Source organism: Ranitomeya variabilis, chromosome 1 (assembly GCF_051348905.1).
Source record: "Ranitomeya variabilis isolate aRanVar5 chromosome 1, aRanVar5.hap1, whole genome shotgun sequence".
In the NCBI taxonomy this organism is placed as follows: Eukaryota; Metazoa; Chordata; class Amphibia; order Anura; family Dendrobatidae; genus Ranitomeya; species Ranitomeya variabilis.
In genome coordinates, this window is record NC_135232.1 from 123,199,147 (window position 1) to 123,215,374 (window position 16,228).

The window sequence follows — 16,228 nt, forward strand, 5'->3', positions numbered from 1 at the left end:
GAGCCCAAGAGCAGAATTCACAACACAGATCGTCATCAGAAGTGCTGAAATCCCAAGGATGCTCATGCTAAGCTTGAACTTCCAGGTCTGATGGAACCAAGAGGCACATGCCAAAAAGTTGGGGATGATGAGTGGAGGGACCAGAGAGGTAAATGGTATGGTAAATGCAGATTTTTGTAAAATGTATTTGTTCATCGTTACCAACTAATAACCATGTGGCAACATCCATATCTGGAAGTTTTCACTTTTACTTCATTTTCAGTTTTAATGCATGCAATTCATCAGTGTTCTTCGACCAACACCGAAAAATAATAATTTATCAAGTTGAAAGCGGATCTGTTAGCAAATTTCACAATACAAAGGGCTTATTGTACTTTTAATTCCCATGTCAAAATGGTTTTACAATCCTCTTTCAAGTTTTTCCACCTGATATTTCAAAAAACGTTTTAGGAGTCCAGCTGAATCTTTATCAGAACTCATAAAATGCTCATAATAATATCAAGATTAGAGATAAGCGGACCCGTGGATGTTCGGGTTCGGTAGAGCTGTAATACAAAGTTCAGTTCAGGATCCAGAACTTGACCCAAACTTGACCCTGAACCCAAACCCCATAGAAGACAATGTGGACCTGAACTTTAGTGCTGTAACATGGCTGTAAAATGGAAGTAGTAAAGGGAAGGGGGCTGAAAATGGAAGCAAAATGGGGGTAAAAGCAGGACTATTGCCCTGGAAATAAATATCCATAGGAAAATGTCTTAAGATAAGAAAGAATTAAAAAAAATAATCCTGAACCAGGAGGAAGGGGTCAAAGTGGAGGAGGAGGTAGGTGTGGAGTTTGACATGGAGGTGTAGGTGGAAGAGATGGAGGAGGAAGTAGCCAACAATGGTTGTGTGGGTTTTTTGTTTTTTGTGTGTGTTTTTTTATGGAAATGACTTAAAATAACATGGAATAAAAAAAAATATCAATCTTGAACCAGGAGACGGAGGTCCAAGTTGAGGAGGTTGAGGAGGAGGTGGATGTGACTGTGTTGGTGGAAAAGGCAGAGAAGGAGGGAGCCAACACTGTTTTTATTTTTTAGTTTTGTTTTTTATGTATTTTTTTAAAGAAATGACTTAAAATATCATAGAATTAAAAAATAATAATAATAATCTTGAGACAAGAGGACAAGGTCCAAGTGGAGGTGGAGGTTGAAGAGGAGGTGGAGATGGGCATGGCATTTTAGGTGGAAGAGGTGGAGGTAGCCAACAATACTTTGCAAGGGAGTGTTTGGGAAATTACTTAAAATAATATAGAATTAAAAAAACTATAAAAAATAACAATCTTGAATCTTGAGGTTGAGGTCCAAGTGGACGAGGTGGGGGCAGAAGAGGAGGAAGCAGCACTGTTATTTTTTTTCTTTTAATTTGAGGAGGTCCAAAAACATTGGGAATGGCAAACAAAATGAACAAGCTTCTGTGGAATATAGTAATATCTGGATGCAGCTGGTACATTTCTCTATTCAGCCAAAGGTATGGAGAAGTCCTGTGAGATCGATACCTGTTTCATTTTAATGAATGTGACCTTGCCCAGGTTGGCTTTGGATGTGCCTGTCTTTGATCACACACCCTGCCGTGCTAAATACTCGTTCCATCAGTACTCTTGCCAATCTCAGGCCAATTGGGCAGACCCATCACTCAGTACATGTAGATGTGTGAAAACGTAGTCTTCCATCATGTTGTTCAAATGCTGTCTGTTGATAAAATGGTGTTGCCGGATGTTGTATTAGGCTGAGGAAAGTTTTCCACGTTTTGGCCATGTTAAACCTTATGAGGTGGTGTAGTGGGAACCAAAACTTTTTCCTGGCTTGACAGTTGTTTACCTTGCTGCTGTTGGTACAGGAACCCACCCTCTGAGCCATGTGTGGACGGCATGCCTGTTAATGAGATGAATGGTCCCTGTTCCTTCTCCTCTTCCTCTTGTCCCACTACCTCATCGATCATCGCATGAAGCATTTTTTTCAAGCAGGCATAGAAGTGGGATACTAACATTGATGATGGCATCATCAGAGCTGGCCAGGTTGCTGGCATACTCGAAGGAGTGCAATACGGCACACAAGTCCCACATGGAGACAACTCATTAGTGGTGAGGTGGTGTTGTTCCGCTAAGCGACTCACCCATGTGTGCTACAGCTGAAACTCCACTATTGCTTGCTGCTGCTCACACAATCTATCCAACATATGCAAGGTGGATTTCCACCTTGTGGGTACGTCGCATATGAGTCGATGAGTAGGAAGGCAGAAATAATGCTGTAGCACAGACAGTTAAGCAGCAAGAGGTTGAGAATGCCGAAAGTGTGCACAGATGGACCGCACTTTCGCCAGCAGCTCTGACATATTGGGGTAATTTTTATAGAAGCTCTTCACCACCAAATTCAGCAGATGCACTAGTAAGGATGTGTGTCAAACCAGCTAGGCCCAGAGCTGCTACGAGATTTCATCCCTTATGACACACCTCCAGACCCTGCTTGAGGTTCAGCGGCACCTACCACTCATAGGACTGTTGTTTGATCCCTGTCCACTGCTCCTGCACAGTGTTGGATCTTTCCTCCAAACAGATGAGTTTCACAACAACCTTCTCTCATTTCCCTTGGATGTGTTGAAGTTGGTGCTGCTGGTGCTATGCTGACTGGATGAGGATGCTGTGCAGGAAGTGGAGTAAGAGGAGTAAGCAACATGGACAGAGAAATATATAAAAATCCTCAAACGTGTTAGGACGTGTGCCAGAATGCCTTCTGGCTCAAGCCCAGCAGCCACTACATTTACCAGTGACCAGTTAGAGAGATATATTGCCCCTGCCTGTGTCTACTGGTCCACATACTGGTGGTTATGTGGACCTTGACACTGATTGAGTTGCACAGTGCATACCTGGCTTTGTCCACAACATGTGTGTACAGGGCAGGGATGGCCCACTTGGAAAAGATGTGGCAGCTGGGAAACATGTACTGAGGGACAGCCTCCACCATAAGGTTTTTAAAATTGTTTGTTTCCACCAGCCATAATGGCAGCATTTCAAATGCCAAGATGTTCAGGACCAGGGCTATTTTTTTGGTAGGGCTTACTTTCTCTCTTAGTGGTTCAGGATGGATAGCTGAAGGCTTCCACGGGACGGTGTGGAGATGCTGGTTGACATTCCTGGTCATGGTGGTGCTGTCACATCCTCTCTTTGTGGTAAGCCAGGTGGCCCTATTGAAGAGGCCAAGACTGCAGCAGGAGAGAGAGCAGGAGGAGCTTCAGTTCTTCCCTTGTTTTACATGTGTGCACTCCACTGCAACTCTTGCTTTAAATTTAGATGTCTTGTCATGCAGGTGGGGCTCAGGTTCAGAACATTTATGCCTCGCTTTAGACTCTTGCTTTACAATGAGCAAATGACCCATCTCTTATTCTCTACACATTACCTGAAGAAATGCCACACCAGAGAGGTAATTTGAGCTGGCTTTGGTGTGCTCAGTTCGTTGGCGCCGTGTGCAATGGCAAAGGATGTACTGGCTAGGGGGTTGGGGAAATGTGGCCACCTACTCTGCCTCCGTACTGTGCATGTCACACAGATGGCTTTCACTCCATGCAGAGTCTAGGGCCTCATCTTTCATCTACTCCTTACCCCAGCCCTCCTTGCTTGTCTGATCACTGCATAAAGATGCAGCAGTTGGCACCTGTGTTTCACCATCATCATCAGTGATGTGCTGCTGTGGTCTGCTGACCGTGTGCACTAACCCTCCCAGGTACTCCAATTGAACAAGTGGTTGGGCATCAGTACATTCAATTTTTTCCACTTGTGGGGCAGTGCCAGGTGAATGGCCCATGGAAACCCCATCCAGCGGAGTCATCAAAAAGCAGAATTGACTGCTGAATAACGTGAGGCTCAGACTGCTTGGCTGATTTGCAAGGGTGTGAGGTGCACACCAAATGACCATGGTCCTTTCAACTGAGGACCAGGTAGAAGATAATACAATGTTACTTAAGTTCAGCCATCCAATCTAAACCCACCTCAACATGTTCGGGCCTCACCATTCATCCAGTGGTACTCGGGCTTACAAAATAGCACAAAATGTCTTGTCACCTGCATTCACCAGAGCAATGTGTTTCATTGGGGCACTTTTCAGGCACATAATGGCCATGTCCTCTCCTATCAGCAGCTGCATCACCACCACCAGCAGCACCACGGCCACTTCCAAGTTTCCTTTTTGATGCTCTCCTCATTTTTTCCACCCCAAAAAAGTGCACAGTAGAGAAAAGAAAGTGATGATTATTACACTCTTAAGGTTCCCTGCAACAGGCTGTTATGGCACTCTACACCAGGATGTCATAGCACTGTGTGCAAGGCTGTTAAGGCTCGCTGCAAAAGGCTATTATAGCACTTTACACCAAGAGTTTATGGCACTTTACACCAGTGTGTTATGGAACTGTGAACTTGGCTGTGTGGTGTGAGGAGGTTGCAGGATGCAGTGACGGACAGGAGACAAAGCAAGGGTTAACAATTTTAATTCACACTGAGGTACTCCAAGCAGGGAGGTTAAAAGTTAACTCGGGGTTTGGGTAGGCAGTTCAAAAATATAGATAAGATGCAGGGGTTAAAGGAACAGTGGAAAAGGTATTAACAGTTCTTGGGGGTTAACTTATCCTGTCAGATGCTTATCAAGACATGGTCATCCTGGAACAGGTGATGGCGCCAACAACAGCTGATGCTGCGCTTGTCCAATATGATCCTGGAGGTAACGATGATCCGTCTTCTGGCGGCAGCGGTGGGTCTCCGGTACCTTCCGCTGAGCCCCTAGTCCATGTACTGATGTGGCTGGAGGAATATGGACCACAGCACTGTCTGAGCCCGACGCGACTTGGCAGACATACACTGGTGAATCAGGGTGCAGATGACAGTTCTGCACCCAGTCTCTCTCTGGCAGCACGTGCGCAGTACTCACTAGCCCGGAACATTCAACACTGCACTTTGTGGTCACCAACGAGGACACTGCTCGTCCCTCCTCACAGTCTCTGTCAGCAGTGTCGGGGAAGCTCGAGCACGGGCCTGTGCTATACCGATGCTCAAGGGCCGGAACACTCACATCCCCCTGCTGCACGCTGTCTCTTCCCGTCAAGTCTGTCTATTTCTGTAAGCCCTTAGTCACACCCCATGTTTCTGCCTGCAATGATTGGTCCAGTCTCTTAACCTTTCCCCCCGACAGCAGAGGAGACAGCCACAACAGTTCCAGACCTGGCACAAGAAAGGTACCCATGGCACGGTCCCTCTTCTTAGAGTGGCATGGTGTACTAGGCTGTTACAGCATGCTTCACCAGGCTGTTAGATCACACTGTACCAGGCTTTTAGGCCCCTCTTCAGAAGGATGTTATGACATTCTACACCAGGCTGTTATGGCACTCCACATAAGGCTGTTAGAGAATTTTGCACCAGGTTGTTAGTACACTCCTCACCAGGCTGCTATGGCATTGTGCACCAGTCTTTTAGGGCATGCTGCATGAGGCTGTTAGAGTTCGCTGCTGCAGGCTGTTATGGCACTCTACACCAGGCTTAGAATAAAATGGCGGTGCAATCCATGATCCAGTATTTATACGGGCCGTGTCACTGGCTGTGCCAGACACTCACAACAATGCCAATACTTGGCATGGCTGTGATGGCTCTAGAAGTGCCCACAGCCTAAAAGATTGTTGATTGGCTTCACTTCAGCCTTTCAACAAGTGTTATTCGAGACCGAAGCTGAACAGTAAACTTCTTCTGTTCTTGTTAGTTCTTGTTCGCTCATACCTAATCAAGAATATAAATGCATTCATTATGATTGTTTTACATAAGTACACCAATACCATCAATTCTTAAAGATTTATTTAATGATATTTGTAGTGTGTATTGTTAAATCTGATGACAGTTCTGCTTTAAAAGAGTACAAGAAGTGTACTCCTCTTTAGTCATAGTTTGTCTTATTTGGCTTATATTTGTGTATTTTCCTAGCACAATGATTCATATTCAGTAGATAGCAGTGCAAAAGGTAATTGTTACTGTTTTGGTTGCATGATGAATAGCAGTTCAGCATTATTAATTAACAATCCAAACTACTGTATATTAACAAATCAATGTGGGAAATTGAAGGAAAAAAACACTTCATTTTGACTATTGCTGCAACCTTACTTTGAGCACAACCAACTTTACAATCAAAACCATTGTTGAGAAAATGGAGGGAGAAGGGGAGGGAAGTTTGGAACTAGTCACGCTGAAAATATACAAAGATCCATAGCAGTGGATTGGACCGGTGGGTGCTGTATCTCTTGTTGATTGCAGCTTGATGAAGAAGAAAAGGTAGTTTCTAGCACTCCACACAGGTGAAATTAAACTTTGGTTAGCACAATTAAAATATGGTTAAAAATAAACTTCAAAGCCTGACACATTTCTGTTGTACAATACACCTTTAGTCCTAGATATCACATCAAGGTTATATGGGAGATTTATACAAACAGGGAACCAATCGCAATTGCACAATTTTACATCATTATAGAAACATCAGCTGTGTTAGGTCCAAAGGAAACTTTCTTAGCAAAGATGATTCCCGTAATTCACATTCAGTATAAAGCGAGTATTATCCGCATGGCAACATACAAAGAAAATGTCAACAGGAAAATAGAAATGAAATGGACATTATACCTAACAAATATAAATCAGATAATTCTATTCAGTGGGGGGAATAAATATTTGATCCCTTGCTGATTTTGTAAGTTTGAACACTGACAAAGACATGAACAGTAGTGTTGAGCGATACCTTCCGATATCCTGAAGTATCGGTATCGGATTGGATCGGCCGATATTCAAAAAAATATCAGATATCGCCAATACCGATACTCGATACCAATGCAAGTCAATAGGACTAAAATATCAGAATTAAAATAAACCCTTTCTTTCCTTGTAGGTTAATTCTACATGGAGGAAAACAACTAAGAATAATGTAGGATGTATTGGGGGAGATGGAGGAGACATTAAAGGCATACAGAGACACAGAGACCGTGCAGACAGCCATGAATGGCGCTGCAAGGCCAAAAAAAGCTCCTCTATATAATCCTATATAGTGTTTTTCCACAATCTAGCAGTATACGGATGGAAAGCCACTAATAGGATACATTTGAAAAAATGTGTAGCAGGCTGCACTAATTGAAAAAAGGACAATGGAACGGTATGAGGCAGTGACACACCCTGAGCTGACTACAACCTGCTGTGGCTGCAGACCAGACTACAGAGTGAGCTGCACTCACACAGAGACCATGCAGACAGCCGTGAAGAGCGCTGCAAGGTAAAAACAAGGTTCTCACACAGCGGTTACTAAATTAGCCTGGGTAATGCACAATGAAGCAAATCGCTATCTCTAAACTGGCCCTCAGTCAGAACACAGCGTCCTGTCCCTAACTGAATTCACAACAGAGTGAACCCAAAATGGTGACGGCGACTTTTATAGTGCATCATGACATCATTTCAGCAGCCAATCACAGCCTTGCCAGTAGTTACATGCCTAACATGCAGAACAGGATGTGCCCACACTTCTAATCATTCCTCATTGGCTGAATTCTGGCTCTTTGAATTATGGGAACTTCCGATTCCGGTATCCGATATACTGAAAGTATCGGAACTCGGTATTGGAATTCCGATACCGCGAATATCGGCCAAAACCCGATACTTGCAGTATCGGAATGCTCAACACTAATGAACAGTCTATAATTTTAAGGGTAGGTTAATTTTAACAATGAGAGATAGAATATCAAAAATAAAAACCAGAAAATCACATTGTATAAATTATATAAATGTATTTGCATTTTGCAGTGAGAAATAAGTATTTGATCCCCTACCAAACATTAAGAGTTCTGTCTCCTACAGACCAGTTAGATGCTCTTTATCAGCTCATCACCAAACTACTGTCCACAGACTCAATTAGTCAGTCATATTCTAACCTCAACAACATGAACAAGACCAAAGAGCTTTATAAGAATGTCAGGGACAAAAATCATAGACCCGCACAAAGCTAAAATGGGCTACAAAACCATAAGTAAGGCACTGGGTGAGAAGGAGACACTTGTTGGTGCATAGTAAGAAAGTGGAAGAAATGCAAAATGACTGTCAATCGACATGAATCTGGGGCACCATGCAAAATCTCACCTCATGGTAGAATCCTTGATCATGAGGAAGGTGAGAGATCAGCCTAAAACTACACGGGGAGAACTTGTTAATGATCTCAAGGCAACAGGGACCACAGTCACCAAGAAAGCCATTAGTAACACATTACGCTGTTGGGCTATGTGCACATATAGGAAAAGAGGTGCAGAATTTTCTGCACAAAATACGCATCTCCTGGCAGAATCTGCAGCCGTGGATTTGCCGCGGTTCTTATACGGATTTTGCACAGTTTTTATGCGGAATTGATGCGGATTTTCTGCGGTTTTTGCCACTGCGGAATTTTAACATGGAGGGATGCAGAAACACTGCAGATCCGCACAAAAGAAGTGACATGCACTTCTTTGAAATCCGCAATTCCGCACTGATTTTTCTGCACCATCTGCACAGCTTTTTTTTTCCCCATTGAATAACATTGTACTGTACATCACAGTGTGGATCTGCAGCGTTTCTGCGTGGATAAATCCGCTGCGAATCCGCAGCAAATCCGCATTGTGTGCACATAGCCTAAAGGTTAAAAATCCTGCAGTGCCCGCAAGGCCCTCCTGCTCAAGAAGGCACATGTGCAGGCCAGTCTGAAGTTTGGCAATGAACAGCTGGATGATTCTGTGAGTGCCAACAAGGCTTTTGCCACCAAGTAATAAGTCTTGCTTGCCAGAGGGATCAAATACTTATTTCTCACTGCAAAATGCAAATAAATTTATATAATTTATACAATGTGATTTTCAGGATTTTATTTTTGATAGTCTATCTCTCAATGTTAAAATTAACTTACCCTTAAAATTATAGATTGTTCAAGTCTGTGTCAGTGGACAAACTTACAAAATCAGCAAGGGATCAAATACTTATTTTCCCCACTGCAGTTAATTCATTTAGGGTATTTGGTATCTATTGTTAAGATCCAATACACCTCACGTAAAGGTAGTTGTTTCTGCCAATTTCTACCTCTAATTGGGCAGGCAATTTCTTCAATGCTATAGAAGGAAAAATGTAATATATCTCCTTTATGGGTAATAATATAATGTTTTTCTGCTCCCGAATAACTATGATTGTTTGCATTGATATTGATAATATGTTCAGATATTCTTTCTAGTGGTGTAACCTATATAGCTAACATTACCTGCCTGACACTTTATTCAATGGATGATATGGTTGGATTCTCAGGTAATAAAAGACTAGATGTAATATATATACTAGCTCTTTCCAGCCAGCTAACGCTCGGCATGCTCACTGCTATCTAATTAATGCTGCTAGTGATTAAACTAAAGTAAATAATGACAACATTCAATAGCGCTTATGCAGGTGGTAAATTAACTTAAAATGAAGTTAATAACAATAATAATAATTAAAAATCAGAATAATACTAATACATTTTATTCACAGTGTGAAATCAAAAGCAAACTGGATTTGTGTGGTAATGTGTGGGGACAGAGCCTCGTGTGGTAATGTGTGGCGAGTCGACGGAGCCTCTTGTGGTAATGTGGAGGGACAGAGCCTCGTGTGGTAATGTGTGGGGATGGAGCCTCGTGTGGTAATATGTGAGGAAGGAGCCTCATATGGTAATGTGTGAGGACAGAGCCTCGTGTGGTAATGTGTGAGGACGGAACCTCATGTAGTAATGTGTGGGGACGGAGCCTCATGTGGTAATGTGTGAGGATGGAGCCACGTGTGGTAAAGTGTGGGTACAGAGCCTAGTGTGGTAATGTGGGGGGGCGGAGCCTTGTGTGGTAATCTGTGGGGACGGAGCCTTGTGTGGTAATGTGTGGGGACGGAGTATCGTGTGGAAATGTGGGGGGGCAGGATTATGTGTGGTAATATGGTGGGGGGGCGGGATTATGTGTGGTAATGTGGTGGGGGCGGGATTGTGTGTGGTAATATGGTGGGGAGCAGGATTATGTGTGGTAATGTAGTGGGGGGTGGGATTATGTGTGGTAATGTGGTGGGGGGCAGGATTATGTGTGGTAATGAGGTGTGGGGGCAGGATTATATGTGGTAATGTGGGGGGGCGGGATTATGTGTGGTAATGTGGTGGGGGGGCAGGATTATGTGTGGTAATGTGGTGGGGAGGCGGGATTATGTGTGGTAATGTGGTGGGGCGGGATTATGTGTGGTAATGTGGTGGGGGTTGGGATTATGTGCGGTAATCTGGTGGGGGGCGGGATTATGTGTGGTAATGTGGTGGGGGAGGAATTATGTGTAATAATGTGGTGGCGGCGGAATTATGTGTAATAATGTGGTGGGGTGGCGGGATTATGTGTGGTAATGTGGTGGGGGGCGGGATTATGTGTGGTAATGTGGTGGGGGGCGGGATTATGTGTGGTAATGTGGTGGGGGCGGATTATGTGTGCTAATGTGGTGGGGGTTGGGATTATGTGTGGTAATGTGGTGGGGGGCGGGATTATGTGTGGTAATGTGGTGGGGGCGGAATTATGTGTAATAATGTGGTGGGGGCGGAATTATGTGTAATAATGTGGTGGGGGGCGGGATTATGTGTGGTAATGTGGTGGGGGGCGGGATTATGTATGGTAATGTGGTTGGGGGGCGGGATTATGTGTGGTAATATGGTGGGGGGTGGTATTATGTGTGGTTATGTGGTGGGGGCAGGAATATGTGTGATAATGTGGTGGGGGGTGGGATTATGTGTGGTAATGTGGTGGGGGGCGGAATTATGTGTAACAATGTGGTGGTCGGGCGGGATTAAGTGTGGTAATGTGGTGGGGGGTGGGATTATGTGTGGTAATGTGGTGGGGGGCGGGATTATGTGTGGCAATGTGGTGGGGGGCGGGATTATGTGTGGTAATGTGGTTGGGGGCGGGATTATGTGGTAATATAGTGGGGGGGCAGGATTATGTGTGGTTATGTGGTGGGGGGCGGGATTATGTGTGGTAATGTGGTGGGGGGTGGGATTATGTGTGGTAATGTGGTGGGGGGCGGAATTATGTGTAACAATGTGGTCGTCCGGCGGGATTATGTGTGGTAATGTGTTGGGGGGTGGGATTATGTGTGGTAATGTGGTGGGGGGGTGGGATTATGTGTGGTAATGTGGTGGGGGCGGGATTATGTGTAGTAATGTGGTGGGGGGTGGGATTATGTGTGTTAATGTGGTGGGGGGCGGGATTGTGTGTGGTAATGTGGGGGGCGGGATTGTGTGTGTAATGTGATGGGGGCGGAATTGTGTGTGGTAATGTGGTGGGGGGCGGGATTGTGTGTGGTAATGTGGTGGGAGGCGGTATTATGTGTGGTAATGTGGTGGGGGGCAGGATTGTGTGTGGTAATGTGGTGGGGGGCGGGATTTTGTGTGGTAATGTGGGGGGGATTGTGTGTGGTAATGTGGTGGGGGGCAGTATTGTGTGTGGTAATGTGGTGGGGGGCGGGATTGTGTGTGGTAATGTGGTGGGGGGCGGGATTATGTGTGGTAATGTGGTGGGGGGCGGGATTATGAGTAGTAATGTGGTGGGGGTGGGATTGTGTGTGGTAATGTGGGGGGGCGGGATTGTGTGTGGTAATGGAGTGGGGGGCGGGATTGTGCGTGGTAATGTGATGGGGGCGGGATTATGTGTGGTAATGTGGTGGGGGGCGGGATTGTGTGTGGTAATGTGGTGGGGGGCGGGATTGTGTGTGGTAATGTGGTAGGGGGCGGGATTATGTGTGGTAATGTGGTGGGGGCGGGATTGTGTGTGGTAATGTGGTGGGGGCAGGATTGTGTGTAATAATGGGGTGGGGGCGGGATTATGTGTGGTGATGTGTGGGGGCGGAGCTACTGTGCAGGGGGCGGGATTAGCGAGTAATCACGATGCCTCTTATATATATATATATATAGATATATATTTTTCTTTTTAAAGAAAAAGTTAGTTTTTTGTTAACGACAAAACTGCAGACGTTACACCTATTACATACGCATTTGTAAAATTCTTTGATTGGCAGCCACTAGGTGGGAATTTGAGTTTGGTGTGTTATTTGGAGATAACATGCTGCCTGTTGTTCAGCCCCTTTTATCTATTCATGTTCATCCACCCTGAATAATGGTGCATAAGACTTAATCCTGATTGGCATTAGGCAGGTATTTGAGAATGATTTTCTTTATCTCATCATATTGAGAACTGTATGCTGTAGAAAATGTGATGGGAGGAAAGTGAATCCAGAAAGTCCTCTCTCCTTTGTTTTTTCTTTAGTAGTTCACTATGTGGTATATTGATAACATCTCTGCAGGCATGTTTAATATTGGTTCTATTTTAACCCCTATCCTATAACCTTTTACTGATGATGGAACTCTCATTAAAAAAACTTTCTTCACTGGAGCAGATGCATCTCGCCCTAGCATATTCACCTCTAGGAACAGTCTGGATAGTATGTTTTATGTGCAAACTGGAAGACAACAAAATTGTATTACCAGAAATATCCTTTCTATACATGGAAGTATCAACTTTTTGTGTGTCATTGTTACCAATGAGTAAGACATCCAAAAAAGGAACCTGATTTGACGGAATGTCACTTGTAAATCACAAGTTGCATTGGTTTGTGTTTAGATATTACACAAAATTAGACAAAGAATTATGTCCCCCTTCCAAGTGAGCAGCAAATCATCCCTGTATCTACCATACAAAATTATAAGAGAAAAAACAAATTGGTGTCAGAAAGAATGTCACATTTTTCCCATCGTGACATAAACAATATTTCCAAAGACGTAGAGGATATTGAACCCCATTGGGGCACCCAATGTTTGGAAGAAAAAATCTGATTGGAACATAAACAAATTGTGATTTAATAAATACCATAATGAAGAAAGAATAAACTGTTTCAAAAGTATGGAATAATGGCTATATTTGTCAAAATTGTATATAATTGCTGTCATGGCCAGTGAGTAGGGGAAAGATGAATAAAGATTTATTACATCGCAGGTTGCAAAAGAAAACTCTTGTTGCCAGTGAAAAGTGTCAAAAACCCTCAACACTGCAGATAACCTGGGATAAACTGGGGTTCTGGGAATTAAGGGTTGTTGGTTTTCAACTAGAAATTATAGGACAAAGGGGTGGTAGAAACTTATCCTTGTTGATTTTGGTGAGTCCGCGGAACATAGGAGTGATAGGGTGGTCAGGTTGCAACCATCTAGCAATTTTATTATTAAGAACCCCCAATCTCAAATCTTCATTTAAGCATATGGACAACTCACATTTAAGTGACATGCTAAGATCAGATCTTAATTATTTAAAAATGGCCATGTCACGAATAGTGTTGAGCGATACCTTCCGATATTTGAATGTATCGGTATCGGATTGGATCGGCCGATATCCAAAAAATATCGGATATCGCCGATACCGATACCCGATACCAATACAAGTCAATGGGACACAAATATTGGAAGTGATCCTGGATGGTTCCCAGGGTCTGAAGGAGAGGAAACTCTCCTTCAGGCCCAGGGATCCATATTCATGTAAAAAATAAAGAATAAAAATAAAAAATATGGATATACTCACCCTCGGACGAGCCCTGGCTCTCACCGGTCCAAGCGTCTGCCTCCGTTCCTAAGAATGCAGAGTGAAGGACCTTCGATGACGTCGCGGCTTGTGATTGGTCGTGGGACCGCTCATGTGACCGCTCACGCGACCAATCACAAGCCGCGATGTCATCGCAGGTACTACACTCACTGCATTCTTAGGAACGGAGGCTGCCGGTTGCACCGCTGAGGTCCAGGGGCCGTCCGAGGGTGAGTATATCCATATTTTTTTTTTATTCTTTATTTTTTACATGAATATGGATCCCAGGGCCTGAAGGAGAGTCTCCTCTCCTCCAGACCCTGGGAACCATACGCACCGCACACGCCTGGGAGCTTATAGGAACTTCCGATTCCGATTTCCGATATCACAAAAATATCGCAACTCGGTATCGGAATTCCGATACAGCGAATATCAGCCGATAACCGATATTTGCAGTATCGGAATGCTCAACAATAGTCACGAACAATGGCCCAAACCTGATTACAGTAGAAGGCAGTATCAAGAACAAACACACATCCTCCTTGGTCAGACTGTCATTTTGTTAAATTATAATTAAACTGTAAATCTTTAATGGCTTCAAATTGGCTAGCAATCAAATTGTTGTGATGCGTCATTGATTTAGATTTTTCATGTAGCATCCTTAAACAGGATTTAACTAGAGTCTGAAAAATATCCTGTTTAGATGGAACATGTATATCTTTGTCCTGGACTTTATTTGAATCGTCATCCATATCCTGAAGAGCTAGCAATGTAAGTAAAGCGCTCGGTTCCATGAAAAGCAGAGATGCATCATTGTCCATAATATGGAGCATATAAAGAAAAGGCGCACAAAGAACTACCATACAACAAAGTCTTTATTCAAACACATAAGACACAAATTTATAAACCCAATAAAATGCAAGTGAGCCAGTATGCTTGGTAGTGAGCCAAAATATGAGTGACAACACAGCATGACAGGAAACTGTATTGTAATAGCAGCTGCCAAGTTATAACATTTGGTAGGCAACCACACCACAATATCATGGTCCATGTACTATGCCTATGACCATGCCTACCATATGTTATAACTTGGCTTCTGCTATTACAATACAGTTTCCTGTCAGGCTGTGTTGTCACTCATATTTTGGCTCACTATCAGGTGTACTGGCTCACATGCATTTTATTGGGTTTATGAATGTGTGTTTTATGTGCTTCAATAAAGACTTTGTTATATGGTAATTTTTTGTGTGCCTTTTCCTTATATGCACCAATCCTTTTATGGCGCTGAACTGTATTGTTGCAGTAGTCCAGTTATTAATGCCAGAGCATGCTTTATTAGATATCTGATTTATTGTCATTGGCATTATTGTAAGGGGTTAACTTTTGTTTTACAGTTGTTCATAATATGTGAGGATCTAGAAGTGTACTGGCTTGCAGCATGTTGTTCCATGGGAAATAAATGCTTTTTTACCACCAAGAGCCTCGTAAATCTGTTGACATCTTTAATGGTGTTGAACAGATCAAAATTCCAAATTAAGTCACAGTTTAGACCTTTGACAAGGATGACAATATGTGTAGGTGACATTATAATTGGAGTCAAAATGATGACACTCTGTAAGTTCTGGTCTAGCGGTAATATCTGTGTTTCCTCTCCCTCATGGGATATCTGCTCCAAACAACTTCTCCTTATTCTCCTACCCTCTCCTTCGGCTGCATAAAACAAATGTTGTTCCTTTTCATGAACACCATGGAATTTAATGAGGACATAATAAAGTTTGGGTGATTAAATCCTGGACTACAATTTTCATTATCTGAATCTTAATTGCAGGGAACCATAAGTGGATTATGGGATTATTATCTCGCTTACCGGTGGGTGAGTCAGCCGGCATTCTTTTTGTTTAAACTTACCTTGGCCACAATTGTGTTAAACAACCTCTGGAGGGGTGAATAAATTCTCATTAACCAGTTGCTCAAAGAGGCAAAAAACCCTATCTTAGAGATTGTCCATAAACTGTCCTCATGATGGCTCATTATAGCCTCAGTCCCCTGTCGAAGCCGATTAGGTAAAGCATGTTGAGGAAGCTATGAGCCATATATGTTATTCGCAAGTATGGCTATATAGTTACTTCAGTATATATTTAAATATCAGATCATAGACTACAGCCACGATAGTGGTAAAGATAATTAATTCTGTAATTAACATGGTTTCACTGGTAGGCAAATAGTGGGTTTCTGATTAATAGGGTTTAGCCTAAATACCAGAGGAAATAATTTATATACACATCTAATAACATCTAACATTTAATGATTAAAAATAATTCTATACATATTAATTGAATGTAAAAACAATTAAGTTTTCTCAACAATCTCTAAGATAGGGTATGTATTGCCTCTTTGGGCAATTTGTTAATGAGTGCTTACTGTGGCTGGCACTGCGCTAAAGTGTGACTGAATCTGCAATGGGGAAACCAGTGGGTGGCTATGTTAGAGTAGAACTACCGTTTGTCATCTGAGGAAGGGAAGACGGAATTAAAAATATAGGTTTACAAGGGTTGGGAAG